Below are 24,012 nucleotides of genomic sequence, written 5' to 3'. Positions count from 1 at the left end.
CTTCGACCCTTGTACCCACATTGTTATTACCATTGTTGTTCCCTTGAGTGGCTAGCACTTGATTGATGAAGTGCTGCCACGGGAAGCTGGCCATCATCTGGGTCATCATCTGGAACATAGGGTTGAAGCCTTGAAGGCTTCAAGGTACAACTGGGCAGCTAACTCCAAAGGGGGTGCTCATAACTGCACTCCGTGCCAATGGAAGCACGGACAGGGCTTGTTCCCATGAGGTTGCTGTAGAAGCTGGAAAGCTTGTTACCGGGGACTGTAGGAGCTGATCTAGGGTCAGCTCATGACCCAGAGGAGCACCACTCATGACCGGCTGAGATGAAAAGAGAGGACGTGTTGTGGGGTTTGCCATTGTAGACAAATATGGAACATGGTTTGGTGGATTACTGGGACCTGCTTCATTCCTGGTTGTAAAAGGTGGAATGGGAGGTCCGGGAGACAACGTTGGTTCAGGTTCATCATAGTCTAGACGAATCCTCACTCCCCTATCCTTCTCTTTGTTCACATACTGGTTGAGGAGGGACCTCAACTCAAGGAAATTGTTGGCAACCCCCTCGGGGGTAAGCTCAATATGCGTCGGAGTGTCAGAGATGCCAACATTAGGGGAAGGAACTCCGGATCTGGAAGGAGTTGGAGTGTTAAAGGTAAGAAACTCGGGTGTGCTCCCCGGAGTTGAGAAAGAGGTTGGTATAGCCACATGAGCTTGGCTGCTACCCGGGGTTGAAGTGTTTGGAACCTGATTTACTTCACCCTGGGATCCACTTTCAGACATGGTGATTTCAAGAGAGAAGAGCTACACTACTAGGTCTTTTTGAAGAGAAATAGCGGCGTAGCCCCACGGTGGGCACCAACTTGTTGAAGCAACAAATAATAGACCAAACGTAGTAGCGAGGGTGGTTAGGCAGAAGGGTTAAAGGGTTTAACCTTGCCTAACGCAGGTGGTGGGGTCCCCCCACGTTTGCAAGACGTGGAAGGAGGTTCACTAGTTTGATTTTGTTGTTTGAAGATCCTATTCTGAAGTGTGTTCAGAAAAGGATGAAGAAACAAAGAGAATAAGCGTGAGTTGGATGTGAATGAGAGTAACTTGCATGAAGCAAGTACACGATGTGAAGGACCAGAGTTTAAGGAAACAAGTCTGATCGGAATGTCCTCACTCAGTAAATGAAGTGTCAATTATATAGGAGAAGATGTCTCCCAAAGAAGAGTGCTTTTGACTAGTGACCTCATTGCAGTGAGGGGCTTACCCTTTCGGGGGTTGAAGCCTTTTGTCCCCCGGATAATAGCATGTGTTCTGCTGATCTGCATTGCTTTTACGGCTGGTGGGTTGGTGAAGCAATCCAGGGATGTGACTGGTTACTGTTCCCGTATTGCTTTTCCCCACCTCACAGCTTTTTAACCTTCGAACCATTTAACCTTTCAAACGTGTGTACTTAAATCATTTTATTTGATCTTGGGCTACCCCCGTCATCATCACCTAAACATGCAAAAAATTCGGTAACTTTGAAGTCAAAATATCACACAAACTAACTGAAGCAGCTTCTTTCTCTCTTTTAAACCCAACGGTACCACTCCATCATCTCAAACACACACAAGCACAAATCTCTCTCTCTCTCTCTCACACACACCGTCAAGCCTCTTTTGAATCATGAGTTTGACGCACGATGCCATGGATGAAACAGAATCTGTGCATCAGGTTTGTTCGACGACATTCAACAGTTGTTACTCGTTAGTAATCGGTATGCTATTCAGCCGATCAGGTCGTTTCTTGCACATTCTCTAACCTATTTTTTCCTTCTTTCTTCTTTATTGTTATTGTTTGCTGATTTCTTACTCGCTCCTCATCTGCTTACCACGATTCATTAGGCGTTTTTGGTGCTGATGATGTTTGATTTATTGACCGTATGTTGTAATTTACTTGACAAATTATTATCTCGCCAATTGCCGGTTATTGTTGCCGCCAATAGTTAAGCAAAAGTATGCTTCTCAAATACCTTGCCACGTGGACAGCACTACAAGTTTTAACTAACTTTTAAAAACTATTTAATGTGCTTGATTTAGGGATTCTTTCCACTTATTCATTGTGCTTCGTAACATGATTCCACATCTTTGAAAGCACATGCTATTTTGCATTAAAAAAACTGGGCATCTAGGAAGGAATGGCTAGTAATTCTATCAATTTTTTTTTACAGATTAGTATATCTTCGGGTGCGTAACTGGAATGGATGATGGGTTAAACATCAAAGGAAGAGTTTGCTTTGTAAGTTATCAAATAAATTTTTGCCAAGTTGTACACCTCCATAGTTTTATTGTTGGTTTCACACATTTTTTTAAAACCACTGACATTTTACTTGTAGTTGATTTTCTTAATTGTAAATGATAGTTCAGACTAGAGGGGGCAATCTTGACCCAAAACCTTTCAAATGGGTCAATTTGGGTTGCTTTTAAAATTATATGGGTTGGTATGGGTAAGATATTTTAACTAAATGGGTCACAATGGGTCACTTGAAATTTCATCTTGTTATTTTCGGGTCAAAGCGGGTCGACAACATTAAATAAGTGGGTCAATGTGGGTTAGTGTCTTAAAGAAATTGGGAAAGTTTCGGATCGGAATGGGTTTCGAGCCGGCACAAGTATCCACACGAGACAAGTTACGGCACGAACGGGTTTTGGATCGGAACGGGTTCGGTTCAAATTGAGTTTCGGGTCGAGACGGGTTTCGGCGCGACACAGGTTTTGGACCGGAACGGGGTCGGTTCGGGTTGGGTTTCGGGCCGACACCGGTTTCTGCACGGGACGGCTTTCGAATCGCAACGGGTTTTGTGCCGACACGAGTTGACACGAGTTTCCGCACGAGACGAGTTTCGGGTCGGGACGAGTTTCGTACCGTTTCGAATCGAACCGTTTCGACGCGAACTGTTTCGACCCGTACCGTTTCAACCAGTGCCGTTTCGACCCGTACTGTTTCGAATCGAACCGTTTCGACCAATACCTTTTCGAACCGAACCGTTTCGACGCGTACCGTTTCGACTCGAACCGTTTCGACCAGTACCGTTTCGACCAGTACCGTTTCGACGCGAACCGTTTCGACGAATACCGTATCGAATCGAACCGTTACGACGCGAACCGTTTCGACCAGTACCGTTTCGACCCGTACCGTTTCGACCAGTACCGTTTCGACGCGAACCGTTTCGACCAATACCGTATCGAATCGAACCGTTACGACGCGAACCGTTTCGACGCCTACTGTTTCAACGTTTCACTTTATTTTCTTCAGCGATTTGGTTAAAATCTGAGATTTATTCAGATATGTATGTTTGAGATTTGAATTGAAGTTCCAGATCTGTTTTAAGCAGCGGTTGTTGTTCAGATCTGTAAAGCATTCATATGTACTTATATGTTGAGTGTTTGAAAGTGTAGATGATGTAGTGTATGACCAGGAAGAAAGATTAAATAAGTTAGTTGTTCTTTAGAGGAATAAGAAAATTGAATAAAAGTTGCAGGTTGTTAGTCGAGTTCGAAAGATTTTCACAAAAAAAAAAAAAGAATTTCTTTAGATTTGTAAAAGATGAGCTGGGCTTGTGATCTGATAAAAATGTCTAGGAAACCAGTAAATCCAACTTCTTATTACACGAATGGATCCAGAGCGGTTGAAGATCTTAGGTAACGAAGATTATAAAAATGGGAGACTTGCTGAGGCTTTGGCACTCTTTGATGCAGCGATTTCCATTCTCAACCCGAACCAACCCGGACCTGTTTTAACAGCTCATGCACTTTTTTGACCCGAACCCGTCCCGACCCGAACCAACCCGGACCCGTTTTAACCCGACAAAATTGCCCCTTGATGTACAATCTCTTAAAGAAACATTTTTTAACTAACCTAACCCGACCCGACCCGACCCGAAACCCGTTTTGACCCGAAACCCATTCCGACCTGAACCCGTTCCGACCCGAACCCGTTTTGACCCGAACCCGTTTCGACCCGAACCAAAACAACCCTTTTTTAATTGACCCGTTTTGACCCGAACCCATTTTGACCCGAACCCGTTTTGACCCATGACCCGACCCAACCCGACCCGACCCATTTGCCAGGTCTAGTTCAGACCATGACTTCTTTTTGTATTATGATAAGCTGATGAAATCACATGGATTCTGTCATGATCTGAATCATCATTCTACTTTTGTTTAACTGTAGCTAACTTCTATGATGGATGGATATTGAGAGTGACGTTCAAGTTCATGCTAATGGAGGACTTCTTGCCATATTGGAGAACGAAAGAGTCGTGGATACCATTGAACAAAATGAGTCTGGGAGTGTATCAAATTTAATCGGTTCTGCCCTGCAAATTTTATTGTATCTGATCATACTACTTTCTTTATTCATACTAGAATCTACTGGTTTTTGTTATACTTTTCCTGTTTAAAATGCAGAAACAAATTTCTTAAAGTTGACGCTGCACGCTCACGAGGCATTGCAGATATTTCAATCTGACAAACATCCAAGCCACATGGGTATTGTATTGGTAGGCCAAAAGAAGGGTAATACATATTTTTTCTTAAAACCGAGTATTTTGTTAAAATCTGCTTTGGGAGTCCAGAGATTTATGTTAACAATCATCAGCGTGTATATTATATAAACAACTGTCAACTGATTAACGTTTATGCATCTGTTGTAGTTGTTGATTTTTTTTACATGAATGTTAAACTACAACTTATGTTGCTTATACATAATATGACATTGTTTTAACTTTTAATATAACCGTATATATTTTTATCTTGTAGTGCCTTTCTGCATTTCTACATATCAACAAGATTTTTTGAGCTGCTAACTATTTTAGTGTGAAGATTGTTGAGAAGGTACTGAATTACTTTCCGAGCACAGTAACCCTCCAGTTTTTTTAGTCTTTTGTTTCCATACGATTGCTTTAGATGGATCAAATTTTCAGTTGTGACAGGCTGCTTCATGCATCTTAATGGATTTAAGCTGCATTGCCTATTTTACTTACGTGCTCCCACATATCGTTATATGCTTCAAGTTAGAATCAATTGCAGTGAGACCGACATGTATTGTTACTTCCTCCTCTAAGTGCTAGTTTAATGTTTAGATAATACGGATAGATAATTCCTAATTCAGCTTTGACAGTTATCTTCCGTACATGTCTCCTGACGAATTGCTTTCACAAGTTGTTTATATAAATCAAATTTGTATGTTTTTTAACAATTTTTGATAATTGGAAAAAAGGAAAAGAAACAGAAAAAACCACATCTAGAGAAAACACTATGAATCAATGCTTTTAAGTTGCTCATGATTGGGATGTACTTCCTGATAGAGGTTATCTGTTTAAGTTAAACATCGTTGGAATTAGTCGGGTAGATCAGGGCTCTTAGGTATTCTGTATGAATCCCACTTAAATATCCTTCAGGAAAATTAAGTTTGAAGAAGTAAGTTTAAGGTGAAGTAATGTATAATGCCTGTTATAGAATGAATCAAGGTCAGGTACCTTTAGAAACGAATTTGGAGTTTTGGCCAAGTGTGAGTCAATTGGTGAACACTTTATGATTTTTACGGTCTATTAGACGTTGATTAACATTACCTCATGATCTTTAAAGCTTAGTTTTACTTATGGTGTTAAATTCTGAGACATAAAACCCAAAGGGCAAAAGTCACTCACAGTCCCACATCGGCTGAGTGAGCTGTACAAAGATGAAGAGATTGCCTATATAAAGAGCGGCCCAAGAATGGAATAAGCATACCTTTCTCGGCCTTTTGGCTAAGATCAAGTGTAGTATCTGTTCTTATCAGTTTAATATCTGATATGTGGGCCATCGGCCCACTCGATATTAATCTTATTTTTTATGGGGAAAGGCCCATCACAATAGCTTGCTATTGGGGTCTTTGAGTGTCGCCTTGGTGTTGCACTACTGCCTTGGCCTGGCGCACCCCTCCAAGTCCTAGTTGAAAGTTTGTTATTAAATGTAAAGGTTCTTTCAATAGTACTTGTATTACTTTAATTAGAGTTTGTTATTGCTGTGTTTTCAAAGAAGTTTTGTTATGTTCCATGTTGGAAGTGAAGATAAAGTTTCTAAAATGATAACTGAATTTTGAAGAGAGGTTAGATGAATGCATTTTAAGGCTATGAATTTGCTGTAAGCTGGTTAGTTTAGTTAAGCTTGTCCTGTTTGTGAATGTTTTATTATGATCCTAATCTAGAAAACTTGGGTTCTATTTCTAGTTGTCTGATGAAGATGTTGATGTTAAATGGCTCTACTACTGCAATGCAAAGACTCGAAAACCGGACAGCCTTTTAGGAGCTGATCCTAGGCATTAAAAACCCCTCACTTTCCTCTGTTGTTTTTATTGATTTTGTGAACAGATGCTTGGAACCAATGGAATGAGTGTACAAATTCATTGATGCTGCTCGCTGCTCTAAACTTTTATTAAGAAACTCCGGGAATCAAGTTGACTTTTTTCTAAGGTCCTCACTGTTGTGGTTTGACTCTGCATGTTCTCGTAATAAACATTGTCTTGTTTGCTTTTTGTGTTTAGCCGAACCTTTCCAAGACATGGAGGGCCGAGGGGGCTTAGTGTCACATATTCTTGAGTTTTTAAGCAGCTGCTCAAGGGAAACAGTTTTGCAGCAGAGCTTGACTGGTCAGATGCATTCTTATTTATTTGTTTCTTTTTCTTCTTATTTAAATAGAAAGCTTTTGTAGCAGAATCATGGTATTTGGTATTCTTGACTACAACTGCTAATGGTTTTTTAGTTTTGTTTTTGTCACTAGCATTGGTTGCTTGTTTAAACAGTTTTGTTTTTGGATGTACTCACTAATATAGGTTATCAGTTTTAAGCTAAATGTAGCTGGATTTAGTCAGGTCGATAAGGACTCTTAGAATATTAAAGCACACAAACTAATTCCGTATACCTAGAAAAATATATTGCTCATTGTTTAGTATTGCGGTAGTGTGATTTATGTATGCATCCTACTTAAGTTTCTTTCAACAATAACATAATAATGAGTTTGAAACTTTGTTGAGGTGTCTTTCTAAAGAGTGTTGATTTATGATTTTTATAAGGCTAGTTTTATTAGATAAAGTATCTTATAGTCCCACATTGGCTGAGTGAACTATACAAAGATGAAGAGACAGCTATATAAGCAGAGGCCCAAGATGAGAAAAAGCATACCTTTCTCGGCCTTTTGGCTAAGATCAAGTGTAGTATCTGTTCTTATCAGTTTAATATCTGATATGTGGGCCATTGGCCCACTCGATATTAATCTAATTTTTTGTGGGGAAAGACCCATCACAATAGCTTGCTATTGGGGTCTTTGAGTGTCGCCTTGGTTTTGCACTACTGCCTTGGCCTGGCGCACCCCTCCAAACCATAGTTTATATTTTCTTACTTTTTTGTTAAATAATAGACCTTGAGATAAATATCACTACATGTATAAAGTAACCTGATGGTGGTTAATATTGATACCCTTCAGCCGGCTCTGATGTTTTCTCGCTTCTTTTTAGCTGTATCTTCTCATTTTTCTCTTATCTCAACTTTTAACCAGTTAACCCGTTTGATGCCCAAACTGCAAGGATTACCTTCATTTGTTTCTAATCACACTTAACATATTATACTCGATTGTTTCTGAACTCCATATTTTGGTTGAAACACATTTTGGATGTTTTTAGCAAGTTCTAGTCATTTATGTACCTCAACATATGTTTAACTAGGCAGTAAGTAACATGTAGTCTGTTCTGTGACACATTTATTCCTAGTTCTACAAAGATTGTGGATCATGATATATGGACTTTCAGCCTTATTTATTGTTTCTTGGCTTACCCGCCTTATGAGATTGCTTACAACATCATGCTAATAATTTTACTAGTTCTCAGTTTAATTTTACTGAAAATATTCATCTCATTCAAGGACCTGATTGTTCTGGCATATATGTAAACCAGGCTGTTCTTATTTATTGTTTCCCGAGCATGGTTGCCCTGCAATTTTAGTCTTGTGTTTCCATACCATTGTTTAGTTTGGCAGGCTATTAAACAATTCTTGTAATGGATTTTGCTTATCTTGTAATCAATTCTCAACATGCAGAATATTCTTACAATACAATCCTTTTGAATTCAAATGAGTATATAAGAAACGGATATCATGATTGGGATGTACTGACTTTTAGAAGTTATCTGTTTAAGCTAAACATAGCTGGTAATAGTCTGGTAGATAAGGGTTCTTAGAACATCAAAGCACATTCAGTCTTCCTAGCAGAATATTCAGTAGACAGGTCTGTTCTAGGCAGGTGTAATATGTATGTATCCCACTTAAATTTTCTAAACAATACCATGATATTGAGTTTGAAAACTTATTAAGGTGCCTTAATAAAGAGTGTTGATTAAGTATCCATTAATTGTTGAACACTTTGTGATACTAAATCCTGGGAGGTGAAAACCATTATGAAATTTAGTCTATCACAGTCCCACGTCGGCTGAGTGAAGAATACATATATGAAGAGACAGCAGACATAAACAGCAGTACAAGAAAAGAATAAGCATACATTTCTCGGCCTTTTGGCTAAGATCAAGTGTAGTATCTGTTCTTATCAGTTTAATATCTGATATGTGGGTCATCGTCGATATTAATCTTATTTTTTATTATGGGGAAAAGCCCATCACAATAGCTTGCTATTGGGGCCTTTGAGGGTCGCCTTGGCGTTGCACTACTGCCTTGGCCTGGCGCACCCCTCCAAACCTTAGTTTAACTTATTACTCATGAATTAAAAATGGGTTTTCTGAGTTTTTTTTATTGATAACAATATATAAGAATTTTTAAAAAAATTACTTAATATTAAACATGGTTTGAGGTTGAGTTTTTGAAACAAGCTGTAAGATTGTCTTCTTAAATGTTGAAACTGAAGATATCTCTTTATGCTCACTTTCTATTAATGTTTCTAGAGGTGCACCAAAAAATCGGGTTGGGAACACTGCAATGTAAAGACACAAGGACTGGACACAGAATATGCAACTCTTGGAATTAAGTTGATTGTTACCTACTGCCTTCACTGTCTAGAGGCGGCAATTTGGACCAGTTTACTTGTAAAATGGTCGAGTTGGGTAGTGTTTTTATCTCTAATGGGTCAAATGGGTTAAGCTAATGTATCTAACTAGAAAGAAAAAAAAGGGCAATCAGATGCTATGTTAGAAAGTTACATGCTTTGACCCCTTACCCAACCTGTCTGGCTTGCACTTTTTGCCACCTCGATCACTGTTATGGTTTTTACTGCATGTTCATATTTATTTTAATAAACAATTTCATGTTCATATTTATTCTTGAGTTTACGATGCTTGAGGGAATCAATTTGCAGGAGTATCAACTACTGATCAGATACAACCTAAACTTGTTTGTTCTTTTTTTTCCATAGAAACCGACTGGTCAGATAGATGGATACGTCCTCATTTCCATAGTTCTTCTGTGACATGATATTTATGTTCTTGACTACAATGCTAGTTGGCGGTCAACGTCTATATTTGATAGGCTTTGGAAGTACCAACTTGTCAAAGATATGAAGAATTGCCAGAATTTTTGGAGGAGGTGCTATTAAATCCGGTTACAAATTGTGATTAGTTCAACTATATGTACCTAAACGTTCCCGCGATTCTCTATTTCCTTGAAAAGGGCGCTCAGCCTACAGGAACTGTTCAGGATATTTTAAAAAAGGCAGAGGTTTTTAAGGAACTTGTCCCTAATCAAACGAAATTCAATTAAATTAAGGAAATTGCAATAGAAAAGAAAAAGGGAGGTTGCGGTGATTCGACTGCCTTTCTGAAGGTAATCTGTGCTCTTTGTTTCATCCTTCTTTTAAAGCTCCACTTGGTTTCGATCATGATGTTTTTCGGATGAAGTACCTTATTTTGTTAAAATCTGCTTCTGGGGTCACAAATTTCATGTTAACTATCTTCAGTTCAGTGTATGTGTTATATAAACAACTGTTTGCTCTTTATGCATCTGTTGTATTTGTTGATTATTGACATAGATGTTAAATGATACATAATATGACTTTATTATCTATTTGTTAACTACTTTTATGTAACCGTATAGGCTAACTATTTCAGTGTAAATATCATTGAGAATGTACTGGATTTAGCTTATGTATACTAAATGGTTAGTTACTTTATTTTACTGTTGTGATCTGATCCCTCATATCATAATATACATCCAAGTTAGATTCAGTTGCAGTGAAACTGAAATATACTGATGAACGATTCCCAATTCGGTGTTTTATTTTCTGATTGAGTAAACTGCAATTTTACCCCCTGTGGTTAGGGGTGACTGACACCCTTGCCCCCTATTTCCAAAAAATTGCTGTCTTACCCCCCAGTGTTTTCTGATTGCATCAATGTACCCCCCATGAGGGGTAAACCTGTAACCTTACCAAAAGGGCATTTTCGTAATCTTAACCATATTTATATAGTAAACTTCAATTTTACCCCCTGTGCTTTACCTACGCTGACACGTTTACACCCTTTTTTATTAAAGTGTCTTCTCTGGCGATGTTCCGACCACTCCGGTGATATTCCGAGGGTGTAAACGTGTCTGCAGAGGTAAAGCACAGGGTGTAAATGTGTTATTTACTTCTAGTTCTTTTTTATTATCAGGGGCAAAAACGTCTTTTCATGTTTTTTTTTTTTTTTTTTTTTTGGGGGGGGGGGGGGTGGGGTACATTGATGCGATCAGAAAACGTAGGGGGTAAGAGAACAATTTTTTTTTGGAAATAGGGGGTAAGGGTGTCATTCGACATTCACCCCTAACCACAGGGGGTAAAATTGTAGCTTACTCTTTCTGATTTATTGTTGTTTTTGTAGGTATCCAACATGCATTGGAACTTGAAAAAAAAAATTATGAAGTAACTTTGTGCATCTGTTGAGCTTACATGATTATGTCATATAAAAAAAAAAATTAGGCCCTAGCTATATAAAAAAAATTCGGTTCATAGCTGGTCGGGTCATGTAAAATAAAAGAACATCAAACTAAAACTTATATAATCATAAAAAAACGTGTCAAATGTCATTAAAACATCATCTAGAGATACTTTCCTAAGAGTATCCACATCAACGAATTCGGAAGATGATTCCACCTGTTCCTCTTGAGAATTCTGTCATAGCTTTCCTACTCATGGTTCCTAACTACCTGATCAAATATAAAACAACCAAATCATTTAAAACAACACGAAACACTTAAAGTCTTAAACAATTATCAACTATACTTTATAATTTCCAATTTTAGTTTTTAAGCTTTAGTTTTAATTATTGATTACTTGTAACTAAACATTTAAACAAACAAAACTTTAACTAAACAAACAAAATCGCCCTACTAAAGTCAAGAACAACAATTACACTAATACAAGTTTGTTTTATTAGATATTTTTATAAATAAGATATATATTTCTTATATTCGTTCCTATATAAAAAACAGTTTCTGAGTTAAAATTTAAATATATAAAATAACAAAGTAAAAATATAGAATAAATAAAAATCAAATAAAGCTAAATACACAAACAATCGTACAAATAAGTGTCAAGTGAAAATAAACATTGAAATTATAGAAAAGTTAAAAGTGTATAGTGTTAATAGACCCTACCTACATCTATATCTAAGCTAACTTAAACAGTCATCTTCTTCCTAAATCTTTTTTGTCGCTGCAACTACATCGGAAAAAAAATTCCGGTGATTACTCTTCAGTTTCTTTTATTTTTTTCATTATTATTCATTCGAAAGTTCAAGGGGTGCAATTGCAAAAATTTATGGGGTGCATTTCATATTTTAACTTGAATATAGCACTGAAAATTTTTATTTCAAGGGGGGCGCCCGCACCCCCACCGGTAACCATAGGTCCGCCCCTGCTTCACTCGAACTTGCACGTCTTCCTTACATGTCTAGTGACAAATTGCTTCTACAAGTTGTTTATATAAATCAAATAGGTATGTTATGTTTTTCTTTTACCATGTTTGATATTCTCTACCACTTGAGTGAAAAAGAAAAAATAAAGTAACAGAAAAAAACAGCATGAGCCAACAGTTATAGTTAGAAACATGATTTGGATGTACTCACTCACTAATAGAGGTTATCAGTTTAAGCTACTCATTGCTGGAATTAGTCGGGTATATAAGGGTTCTTAGAAAAATACAAAGCTCATGGTATTGTACTGAGGCAGTGTAATTTGTATGAATCCCACTTAGTTTTTTTTTTTTTTTTTTTTTTTCCATAATAGCACAATGGTAACTTTGAAACGATAATAAGAGGCCTTTGCCCAATGGCATTGGTGAATCACCGTTACTTTATGATCTTTAAAGTCTAGTTTTATTAGATAGTAATCCACATTATTTATGGTATATAAATTCTGAGACATGAACCAATAGGTGGTCCATTAGCAAACGCAAAACCTTTAAATACATGTGTTTGGGAGAGGGATGTCTTGGGTTCAAGTCCCACACAGACGACAAGGATTAAAAGAAATTTGACGTTAAAAAAAGAAAATTCTGAGCCATGAAAACACAATAGTAAAAGTCACTCACAAATCACCATCCCACATCTCCTGAGTGAAGAATACATATACGAAGAGACTGCCTATATAAACAGAGGCCCAAAACAATAATAAGCATACCTTTCTCGGCCTTTTGGCTAAGATCAAGTGTAGTATCTGTTCTTATCAGTTTAATATCTGATACGTGGGCCATCGGCTCACTTGATATTAATCTTATTTTTTATGGGGAAAGGCCCATCACAATAGCTTGCTATTGGGGTCTTTGAGCGTCGCCTTGGTCTTGCACTACTGCCTTGGTCCGGCGCACCCCTCCAAACCACAGTCAAAACTCTTGTAATACAAAATCAATCTTTAAATACATTTACTAATATATGGTTTGCCATTATAGAATTCTTTGTGCTGCTGAATAATTTAAGTTGGAATGGTTTTGTAACTGAATGAGATCATACAGTCATTAGTATATATTTATTAAGTTGATACTTTAAAGGGCATGCTACTTGTCGATTACCAGACGAATTTGGCAAGGTATTGAGAAATGTGTTGGTGTCACTAAAATATTCTATGTTAATCAGTTACAGTAATCATGCTCCTGTTTTCCTTTCTAGATGGTATCGGTCTCCTTGGTGGAAGTATTGATCATTTTATCTCAATGTATGCTCCCCCAAAGGTTTATGACTCTAAATGTCACTCATTCATTATCATGCAGTGATATACTTGTCAACACTTTATGAACTCTCTACAACTTTTTGAAGTAGACCGACGAGTTAATATTTCTAATCATTGAAAACATCAGTTGGAGAAAGTCAAACACTACAACATGGGCATATCGACTGGGCAATATAAGGTGCCATATTAATAAGAATTATATGTTTGCACTCAAGTTGTGTTTATCTGTATGTTCATACATCCATCTGAATCAACTGGCAGGATGCTGCGGAGAAGATGGTAGTTACTAGTTAATTCGATGCTATTAATGGCGGTTGGTCCCTCTTCTTTCAACGTTGAGTTTCCTACATGTTTAAAATCCATTTTGTTTCCCTTTGGTCGACTTGCATTATTACTTATGATAAACAAACAAGAATACCGAATTATTAACATTTAAGGTTTTAGTGGACATCGTTTAACAAACCATTAGGTATACATTATAGACTTGCATCTTTAGTGACAGTGACTCTAATGTGAACTCTCCATTGTGTGTGAATAGTGGCCAAAGTTGACTCATGAGGATATACACCAAAGTTTGTTTTGGATGTAGTTTACTGAGGTTAAAGTAGGGGTTTAAACGAGGTGAACTGAGCCCGAGCTCGTTTAACTTACGAGAACTTGAGCTCTATTTCTAAAGCTTGAGCTCAGTTTGTGAGTTAATTTTCAAGCTTGAGCTCGGCTCGTTTATTATTTATTAAGTAATCGATGTATATATTTCTTTTATTTTTTATTTTGATTACACATTTTATATATAACATAATATATATTATTTAGTTTTTTGTATCATAGCTTATATATAAAATTAGTTATTATATAAATATATATGTTTAATAGAAAAAATATAGATAATAAGCTCGTTTAGGCTCATGTGCTAGCTCGAGCCCGTAAAAGCTCAGCTGAATTAGAGCTTTTAGCAAGCCAATCTTGAGTAGCTGACAAATGACTTGGCTCGTGTACACCTGCTACGAGTTAATTAGAGATAATAAGTAGCAGGTCTATTATGTAACTATCGTATTGTCTAGGGTCTATTATGTAACAATTAGTTACATGGTTGTACTTAGGCGACTTGATGAATTGAGATTACTTCTTTTCTTAGTATTCTTCTTATCGGTCTTATGCTTGATTACCAAAAAGTTGTACAGCAACAACACCCCTAGGTTATAAAGGAGTCATTTTGGTAACTTTAAAGGTTAAATCATTAGTAGTTTGGTCGCAAAAGTTAGTAGCAAGTAGCAACCAATGGTGGTTCTACGTGGCAGCTATGAGCTATAATTGTCACCGTAATGGCCGTTTTCGTTGGTTGGTACATGTCAAACGCATAATTTGTCTAAAGTATATCTCTTATCTCTAAATAATAAGTGATGTCCCTTCATAGATTTTGTGTAGTGTATTCTAAGTTACTTATGCACGTAAACCTACATTTGGTTTTAGTTCATACATGTGTTTTGTGTGGTCCAAAAGAAAGTATTGACAATTTATGAAAATCGGTATCATTTCTCTACATATAGTTATATTAATTTGTTGTCTAAAAACAAATATTAGAAGATATTTTGGACAAAATTATGGGTTTCACTTTTTATAACTATTGCTCAAGTTAAAATCGTAATTTGTTGTCTGAAAACAAATATTACTTGTTATGAGATAGAAGATATTTTGGACAAAACTATGAGTTTCACTTTTTATAACTATTGCTTAAGTAACTAAATCTAATAACTGTAATAACTATTATAATATAATCAAACCTATTAACTCGCTCGACTTCTGTATCAACACCATGACCATGAGCGACCACCAATGCCGCCAACCCCTATGCCCACACGCACAACCCAAAACTCCATCTCCCACAATGATTCAGACACCTCCTCTTCAACAATATCATAGGATAGGAGTTTACATTATCTTTTATTTGAATTCACAAAATAACCCTTATGAAATGGATTTATATAAAAATAGAGTGGGTTCAAATCGTTGTAAGTACAAGACTAGATGGTATTTATTTGTTAAAAAATTGCTTTTATAAAGACTATGATTGTTGATTTAGAGAATCCAAATGTGAAAGTAGACAAAGGAGATAAAGTTGTGGTCCTCCTTATTTCCTTGATCCTCTTTAAGACTATAAAAAGCAGGGTGACCAGGCCTTTTGGAGGCCTACAGCAAAACACGCAAATTTCGGGTTTTTTTGAATTTAGTGTTATAAACTTTTTTTTTGGATGAATTTTTTTTTGTTTGGCCATCACACTTCTTAAATTAGAGAGTTCTGTTGTCTCATTCCGATCAGACTATGATGTTTTAACCGAGCCGACATTGACTTCATAGTTTAATGTTACAAACTAACACATCTTAGCCGGGAATAGGATATGTAGGTAACTAGTTTTTGCTCCGCGCTCTGCTGCGCCCTTTTTTTACATAAATTATTTGCATTTTTCAGAATCGATTTGGTTTACTATGGTATTGCGACAGTAGACGCGGTCAATCTAACAACTTAGTTTACGAAATCATTAAACGAAGAAAAAAACGTAAAAGAAACTAAAGGAAAAATATCTTTATTAAAACTTGACAATGTAAAAAAAAGCAAAGGGAACACGACAAAAAACTTTACTAAATTTTGCGGGCTACACAGTAAATTTTAAAGAGTAATTTACAAAAATCGTCCTTTATGTATGTACTGGATTGCAAAGTGTGCCCTTTATCTTTAAGGTTGACGAAAATCATACATGTATGCAAAACCTAACATTTTAAAGAGTAATTTACAAAAATCGTCCTTTATGTAGGCACTCCTAAATCCCCCACCCTAGCTCAGTTGGTCAGTTGGGCTGGTGTTTTCCTTGAAGACGCCGGTTCGACTCCCGGCTGTATCAAAAGGTGCGGGACGTCCCTATGATGGATCGTTTCCTATCGAGGCATGGTCTGATATGGAGGGCAACCCGGTTTTACCCAGCTGTTACCCCAGCGAGATTGTTGTGTGGGGGCAGTATGGTTTCCGGGGGAAGGTCAGTTTGCGCGGCGGCCGGGGCCCGATAGAACTTCGCGTCCGTAGGCGGGGCTAACGGAGGATTGTCTTTGACAAGAACCCGGTGACCACTAGGTCCTGTACATAGAAAGTCATCCTTCAAAAAAAAAAAAATAGGCACTCTTGAAAAGATAAAAGATAAATTACTCAAGACGGGATTCGAACCCAAGTATAGAGGGTTAAAAGCATGCGTCTTATCCACCATATCACTATCAATAATTGTATCAGATTTTGTTGCTAACACTGAAATCGGGAAAGGGGAAAAATAAATATGGAAAAATTATAAGTTTTGTTGTTTATCTTAATACCACTTGTCAGGCGGTGTCCTTTTTAATGAATTTTGACAAGTTTTGCCCTTTATAAGGAATTTTGTTGCACGTTTTGTCCTTTAGGCTTAACTCAGTTAGATTTTCTTGTTAAATCTGGTCACCTAATGGTATTTTAGTCTTTTTACCCATTTATTTAATATTATTTAAAAGAATAAAACAAAATATTTTAGTGTTGACTCTTGAAATAAATGGGTAAAAAGACTAAAATACCCTTAGGTGACAAGATTTAACAAGAAAATCTAACTGGGTTAAGCCTAAAGAACAAAACGTGCAACAAAATTCCTTGTAAAGGGCAAAACTTGTCAAAATTCGTTAAAAAGGACACCGCCTGATAAGTGATATTAAGATAAATGACAAAACTTGTAATTTTCCAATAAATATTGTTGGACAGCCGCCCTCCTCCACCAATTGTCGTCTGAAACTATTCTCTTCCATTGAAAATGTAGTTATAGAAAATAATAATAATATAAATTGTCAATAGTTGCCAGATGTATTTTTTTGAACTTATATGTTATTTTTTGTGTGTATATTATATGTGTTATCATTAGAGTTAAGTAGATTGTTATTCCGAGATATATGTTGGGTATTGAGCATAACGGACGTTAAAAACTAACTGAGAATGACGGGTATTTTCATGAGTTCACTTGTTAAAAGAATCAAAAAGTAAACAATTAGTGGGTGTATATGTGTGTATTCATTTGCACTTCTCTGACGATTTGGAGAGGTGACGCAAAAGTAGATTGTAATTCCGATGTATACTTCCACCTAATGTTCTACGGCCCAAATTCACGTAATATATGTGTTCTCATTTGAATTACAACTAGTGCTTTACAAAAGATCACAGTGAACAAAAATTAAAATTATATACCACTAAACTAATCTAACTTCATAAGATGGTGTTTGTTGCATTTAAAATAAAATTACAATATGGTCTACTACAATCCACCAAATTAACATGTTTCCTCTCTTTGACCCTTAAGAAATAAAAGATAACCCAAATGAATGACCAATTCAGAAGCCTCTACATTAGATTGTCTGCAGCAGCTTCACCTGTGCAATAACTGTTCCTAAGAAGCTGTTTGCAGCATTTGTATCCCCACTGATGATCCTTCCACCATGAACCCCAAACCGCAGTATGATTATTGACGTACACATTTTCTTCATGTAAATAACCCTTGAAAACATGCATATCGGAACCATTTTCTTCAACACCTGCATTTTCACTAATATTCTTCTCTTGTAGCTTCTTTTTTAGTTTTTTCAAGTAGTTTTTCCTAACTTTTTCTCTAGCTTCATGTTTTTCAATTTCATGAGCAGACAATGCAGCATTCCACCTGTCATTTTTTCCATCATAATCAAGCATAATGGTCTCAAACTTCTCATCCAGTGCAATATTTTTACTTGTCCACCTCCTGTATTTTCCATCCTCTGGTGCTTCTTCTAGCTCCATCTGCTTTCGGTATTTGAAAGCAACTGAAATTAAAACAGATACGATCAGCGCAATGGTACAACTAGCCTAGAGTAACATCATCAAAGCATATAAAGCACATTTTGATGGCAAATCCAACAACAGGAAATAGTATAATTAATAAGGCAAAAATGCTTCGAATTACAGCAGACTAAGATCACCAACTCAAATGTCTACCCTAATTGCTAATTGAAATCGATATCTTAGAGCCAGTATTTGACATAATAGCTCAAACAAGTATAAACATGAAAAAATATATATACATGTATTGGGGTTGGTTAACATACAATTTTGCTTAACGTACGCTGCGTATGCCGAGCAGTTTCAACATGCGGAATTATTTTTTATCAACATGTGGCTTTTTTTTCTTAACATGCGATTCTTTATACTTTCCCACCAGGGCCGGCTTTAGGGACAGTAAAGTCAAGCCATTGCTTTGGGCCTCCACCCTTCATGAGGCCCCCAATTTTCGAGTTCCTTTTTCATATATGTTTGGGCTTTGCATTTGGAAATTGCTGAGTAATGTGTGGCCTGGGTTCCGTCACTAAACATTGAGGATTACCAATCAGGTCCGTTAGAAAATTAGGTCTTAGATTGAAAACTGAAAGGTCGCATATTTTAATCACAACCGATTAAAGTTCTAAAGATGAAGGTAACAAGGTAAATAAGGTAAATAGAAATAGCATCCAATAATCTGTTGTTTTTCCAATTTCTTGTTGATATTTGTTCCAAATTTTTGTTTTTTGCTGGCTTGATTTTGGTAGAGGCTTTTTCAACAAGTGCCTACACGGTATTAACATATGAAAAACAGAGTATTGAGTAAGTTGTTAATGGTTGTATTTGTTTGTTCCATTTGGTCAAGTGATTCAGGTTACAGCTCCATTTCGTTCGATGTTTGCTTATATTATGACTCTGAAAATGCAAGTGTGTCTTACGTTTATCACTTTCATTCTCGGTGTTAATGCTGTTATTCATAATTCTTTTTGTTTTAATTAAATGTTTCTATAACTCTTTTCTTTATAATCAATTTTAAAGAAACAATTTCCAAAATATTTTTATATTTTATGCTATTCTCACATGTTATGGTGAATCAAGTTACTTTTAAACAGTAAACAAGTTTTTAATAGATTTTTTTTATTTAATAGATAATCAAGTTTTTAATAGTTTTTTTCTAATTGAATACAAATTGTGTGCCATCATATTCCTATGTTAGGATTGATGTATATATGTATTTTCTGAAAGGGGCCTCGATTTTAAAATCCGCTTAAGGCCACCTAAAAGGTTGAGCCGGCCCTGTTTCCCACATGCAATTTTTCCTGTTTTTAACATGCGGACTTTCTTTTTCTTATATATACACATGCGGATTTACCTCTCCAAACACAAATCCGCATGTTGTAAATCCAATATCCGCATGTTATATCTTATCAGCGTATGTTATTGTACAATATATTTTCTCTCTCTATATATATAAACCCTAAATGCATTATCTAACGACACCCTAAACTGAATAACAAAATCCATCTAAAAACAAACAACTGTAGCATAACAAAAACATAAAATCAAACAGTTTAGCGGAAATCAAATACATTAAATACGAACCTGATGCCCTGTGTAAAAATTGGAGGCTACACAATCCAAAAGGGATTGACTAATGGTTGAAATCAATTTGATAACGAGAACTATCGTGAACCGTTCGGCGGGAAGTTCGTTTATGTTCGTTCGTTTAATAAACGAACGAACATGAACAAGAAATTCCGTTCGATTAGTTAAATGAACGAACATGAACAAAGGTCTCGTTCGTTCAATTGTGTTCGTGAACGTTCGGTAAGGTGTTCGTGAACATTCGTTCATTTGCGTTCGTTTATGTTCGTATGTTCGTGTTTTAATTAAAGATTTTTTTACTTTCATATATTTTATCTATACTTTTTATACTATTAAACTTTTATTTATATCATTACCCTAAGAATTAAACTAGGAAACCTTCTTTCACCTTGTTTATGCACCATTTCCCTTTCTTTTATCATTATTTACATTGACGAATAAGATCTACCTCCGTTCCACAATAAGGGATTCAAGTTCTAGTGCTACTCTCTGGGCCATCCACCTTTATCCTTCATCTCGTTCACCAAATTTATTTGTGTTCGCTTGTGTTCATGAACCGTTTGTGAACACACTCATTTCCTTAATGAACGAAAACGAACATAAAATCTCGTTCGGTAAGTGCTCATGAACCGTTCGTGAACACATTTATTTCCTTAATGAACGAACACGAACATAAAATCTCGTTCGGTAAGTGTTCATGAACCGTTCGTGAACACATTTATTTCCTTAACGAACGAACACGAACAAGGCCTCGTTCGTGTTCGTTCGGTTCGTTTACAACCCTAATTGTTGTTGTTCATTTAAATTAACTAGGATAATAGGCGTTGCGTCACGGACAACACGTGCGGACATCGCGTTAAAGTGTGTGCGGACGTCACATTAAATCGAGCCGAGTCGTTGCATCTCTCAGTTTTTATTTAGCGCGGATTATAACAAATCCATTGTGTACACATATTCGTAAGAATAACTATTCGTGGCATAATATTCTACATATCATCTAGAAGCCGAAAAATGTGGTGCCAGTGACAGCAAACATGCCAAACGACAACTATTTTGTCAAACCTGGTGCCAATGTGGTTCCGATTATAACAAATCCATTGTGTACACACGTTATTTTGTCAAACCTTTAAAATAACCTTCAAACCAATTGTCAAATGACCATAAATCTCACCAACTTATTAAATCGTACACGAACTTATTAAATCGAATTTAAAAAGGCTGGGACTATCCGGACACCTTGTCCGCCTATTTTCACACTTTTTGAAACCTAGACGCCTCGTATAGCTCTATACGAGGCGTACATGCACTGAATTCGATGGGGTCTCAGAGGGTGTCAGGCACGATGTTTAAGGAACCCTATACGAAGGGTATAGCCCTATACGAGGCGTCCATGTTTGGTTTTTTTTTTTTGGCTCAAATAAGGGGTGTTTTGGTGGGTTTTGGTATGGTTTTTTGGATAGTTTTTGAAGATGTGTTTTTTTGTTGAATTTTTTTTTTGGTTTTAAAAAAAAGTTTTTTTTCTTTTTTACACTATAAAAAGTTTTTGTTTTTTAAAAATCAACTATTTTAAAAATCGTTCTTTTTTTGTTTTAAAAAAGTTTTGTTTTTTTTTTTTTGTTTTTTACACTATAAAAAGTTTTTGTTTTTTTTTAAATCAACTATTTTAAAAATCGGCTCTTTAAATATATTATATCGATTAAATATTATATTGTTTTTAACATTTTACTTTTTTAAATATTATTCTTTCGATTAAAATTTTATTTCTTTTAAATATTGTTTCCGTATTATATTCAGGGGGTTATATTGTTTCCGTATTATATTCAAAACATATTTTGTTGCCATATTATCTAAATTTAAGACAACAATCATTAAGTAACCGAATAACTGAAAACAAACATAAATATGACATATATAAGATAACTTTTTACATCCATAACAAAAATATATAAGATAAGTTTGTACATCCATAATAACAATAAAAACAACAACAGGTCTATGCATCCAAATCCGAATCTGAATCCTGATGCTGCTGCTGCGGCTGGTGCTGCTGATGTGGTGCTCGAGCCGGTGGAAGCGGTATCGGGGGTAATCCCTCTCTCTCTCGTCTATCCTGCTCCGCCCGTACCAGCCAACCTACCAAATCGTTGAGCCTGTCAAGCTCGGCTCGTACATCCGGATGTAGCGCAGCTCCTGGGGCATGACCTCGAATAACGTGACGTGGAAACTGAGGTGCCCCGGCAGGTGGCGGTGGCTGTGGCACCGCTGCACCGTCTAGATCCTCCGGAGGGTCCTCCACGGGCACTACATCAGCAGGATCTGCAGGAGGATGAACGGGCTCGAAATGCTCTGGTAGGGCCTCCTCTCTCCATACGCCCCCTTCGCGGTTTTTAAACCGCGGGCCAACGGGGAACCTCTTGATAACCCTCATCCCCCACAGCGACTGCATACCCATCCGCGTCGGCATGATTTCCGGCGTCCGTAGATGTGGGTCCTGGTGTGGTACGAGGCCCAATGAACGGGCAATGACGGTCACGTACGCCCCGCCATACAAAAATCCGCGCTCCTGCCGGTGATGGGCGGAGGCGTAGTACTGGGCTAGACCGTGTGCTAGCGCGCACGGCCTCCTATACAACAAACAATAAAGGAAAAAAAGATCTGTGGTCGTACACCACTCACAGCTGTAGCCGCGCGCCGAAATAGAAGTAGCAAGCAAATGGTGCAGATACCTGCAGATAGTGTTAGCGAAATACAAAAACAGAGATTAATAAACAGTGCATATAATCACAATAATTGCCATAATAAACATACATACCTGTATAGTGGGTCCCCAACAAACGACACCCTCCCCTTCGACTTCCCGTGCTCCCAATGATCCGCCCCCGCAATCACCTGCCAAAACCCTACAAGAGTGGGTTTTTCAACCACCACTAGCCCCGCTGTGTAAATCTCAGTCTCGATCTCCTCCTGCATGTATAAACCACAATGCACCGCAAACTCTGCTAGCGTCATCGAACGCATAACGCCAGCAAGCCTGAAAGAAACCTCAGGCGGATGGGGAGCACCTGGGTACGGAAGCGGCACTGGCTCCCCAGGAGGGTGAAATGTGAATGACGAAAGGAACTCGACCAGCAGCTCCCTGTAGGTCGGCGTGTGCGCCAAATCAAAAAGATGATTCCACGGCGAATCGACAGGTATAAACCGACGCACTCTCGGCGTCTCAGCAATCTCATCCATCGCATCCCAGTCGATCGATGCATGCGATCCAACGTGCATCCTCCTAAGCTTCTGGCAATGACGGGCGGCGTCGGTGCCGTCGGGAAACTCTAGATATGGATGCCCCTGCAGCGTATCCACAGGCGGTCGCCGTCTCCGTCGTGGACCCTGCTGAACCGGCTCTAAGTGAATGTCATCGCCCGGCATCAGATCGTCCTCCATAATAAATACTGTATACGTATAAAAACAATAATAAATAAAACAATAATAAATAAATAAATAATTAAATAATAATAATAATATAATAATATAATAATAATTAATAAATAATAATAATAATAATTAATAAATAATAAATAACAATAATAATAATGTTTTTAATAATAATAATTAATAAATAATAATAATATTAACAATAATTAATAATAATAATAATAATAATATTTAATAACAATAATAATAATGTTTTTAATAATAATAATAATAATATTAATAATATAATAATTAATAAATAATAATAATAATAATATTTAATAACAATAATAATAATAATAACAATAACAATAATTAATAATAATAATAATAATAATATAATATTTAATAAATAATAATAATATTTAATAATATAATTAATAAATAATAATAATAATAACAATAATAATAATTAATAATAATAATAATAACAATAAACAATAATAACAATAATAAAAATAACAAAAAAAAAATTCAGAGCCTCGTATAGCCCTCGTATAGGGCTATACTCGGCGTCCTGTTCTACATGTTCATCTTCAACCTTATACTCAAACCCCCAAAACCCAACAAAATTCAAATTTTAGGGCAAACCTACGGTCTAAAGGCATAAACGAGACAAAAATACTTAACTACGGGATGAAATACGTACCGGTGATGCTTCAAATCTTCAAAAATACGGTTGAAATACGTACGAGGCGTATAGATCAGTCTTCAGCGTATGTGTGTGTTTTTTTGTTTGGGGGTGTAATCTGTGTCGTCTAGCCCCCCCCCCCCCCAGAGTTATACGAAACATAGACGACTCGTATAGAGCTATACGAGACGTCTATGCTTTTTGTTAAATGACTTTTTTGCCCCTGTATAGCCCTCAGTATAGCCTTTTTTCAGGGGCAAAAT

General features: G+C 36.8%; 4 non-coding genes across 4 annotated transcripts; all 4 read left to right on the top strand.

Moving 5' to 3' along the window:
• Positions 1-5,756: 5,756 nt before the first annotated feature.
• Positions 5,757-5,952, top strand: LOC118490731. Its single transcript, XR_004889981.1, has one exon. It is a non-coding gene; the product is annotated as a U2 spliceosomal RNA (small nuclear RNA).
• A 1,234-nt stretch (positions 5,953-7,186) lies between these two features.
• LOC118491064 lies at positions 7,187-7,382 on the top strand. Its single transcript, XR_004890287.1, has one exon. It is a non-coding gene; the product is annotated as a U2 spliceosomal RNA (small nuclear RNA).
• Positions 7,383-8,552: 1,170 nt separating this feature from the next.
• LOC118490766 lies at positions 8,553-8,745 on the top strand. Its single transcript, XR_004890009.1, has one exon. It is a non-coding gene; the product is annotated as a U2 spliceosomal RNA (small nuclear RNA).
• Positions 8,746-12,655: 3,910 nt separating this feature from the next.
• LOC118491065 lies at positions 12,656-12,851 on the top strand. Its single transcript, XR_004890288.1, has one exon. It is a non-coding gene; the product is annotated as a U2 spliceosomal RNA (small nuclear RNA).
• Positions 12,852-24,012: the final 11,161 nt, after the last annotated feature.

This window comes from Helianthus annuus, chromosome 3 (assembly GCF_002127325.2).
Source record: "Helianthus annuus cultivar XRQ/B chromosome 3, HanXRQr2.0-SUNRISE, whole genome shotgun sequence".
Classification (NCBI taxonomy): Eukaryota; Viridiplantae; Streptophyta; class Magnoliopsida; order Asterales; family Asteraceae; genus Helianthus; species Helianthus annuus.
Note: the sequence above shows the minus strand (reverse complement) of the source record. Positions and strands in the feature narration are given on the sequence as shown.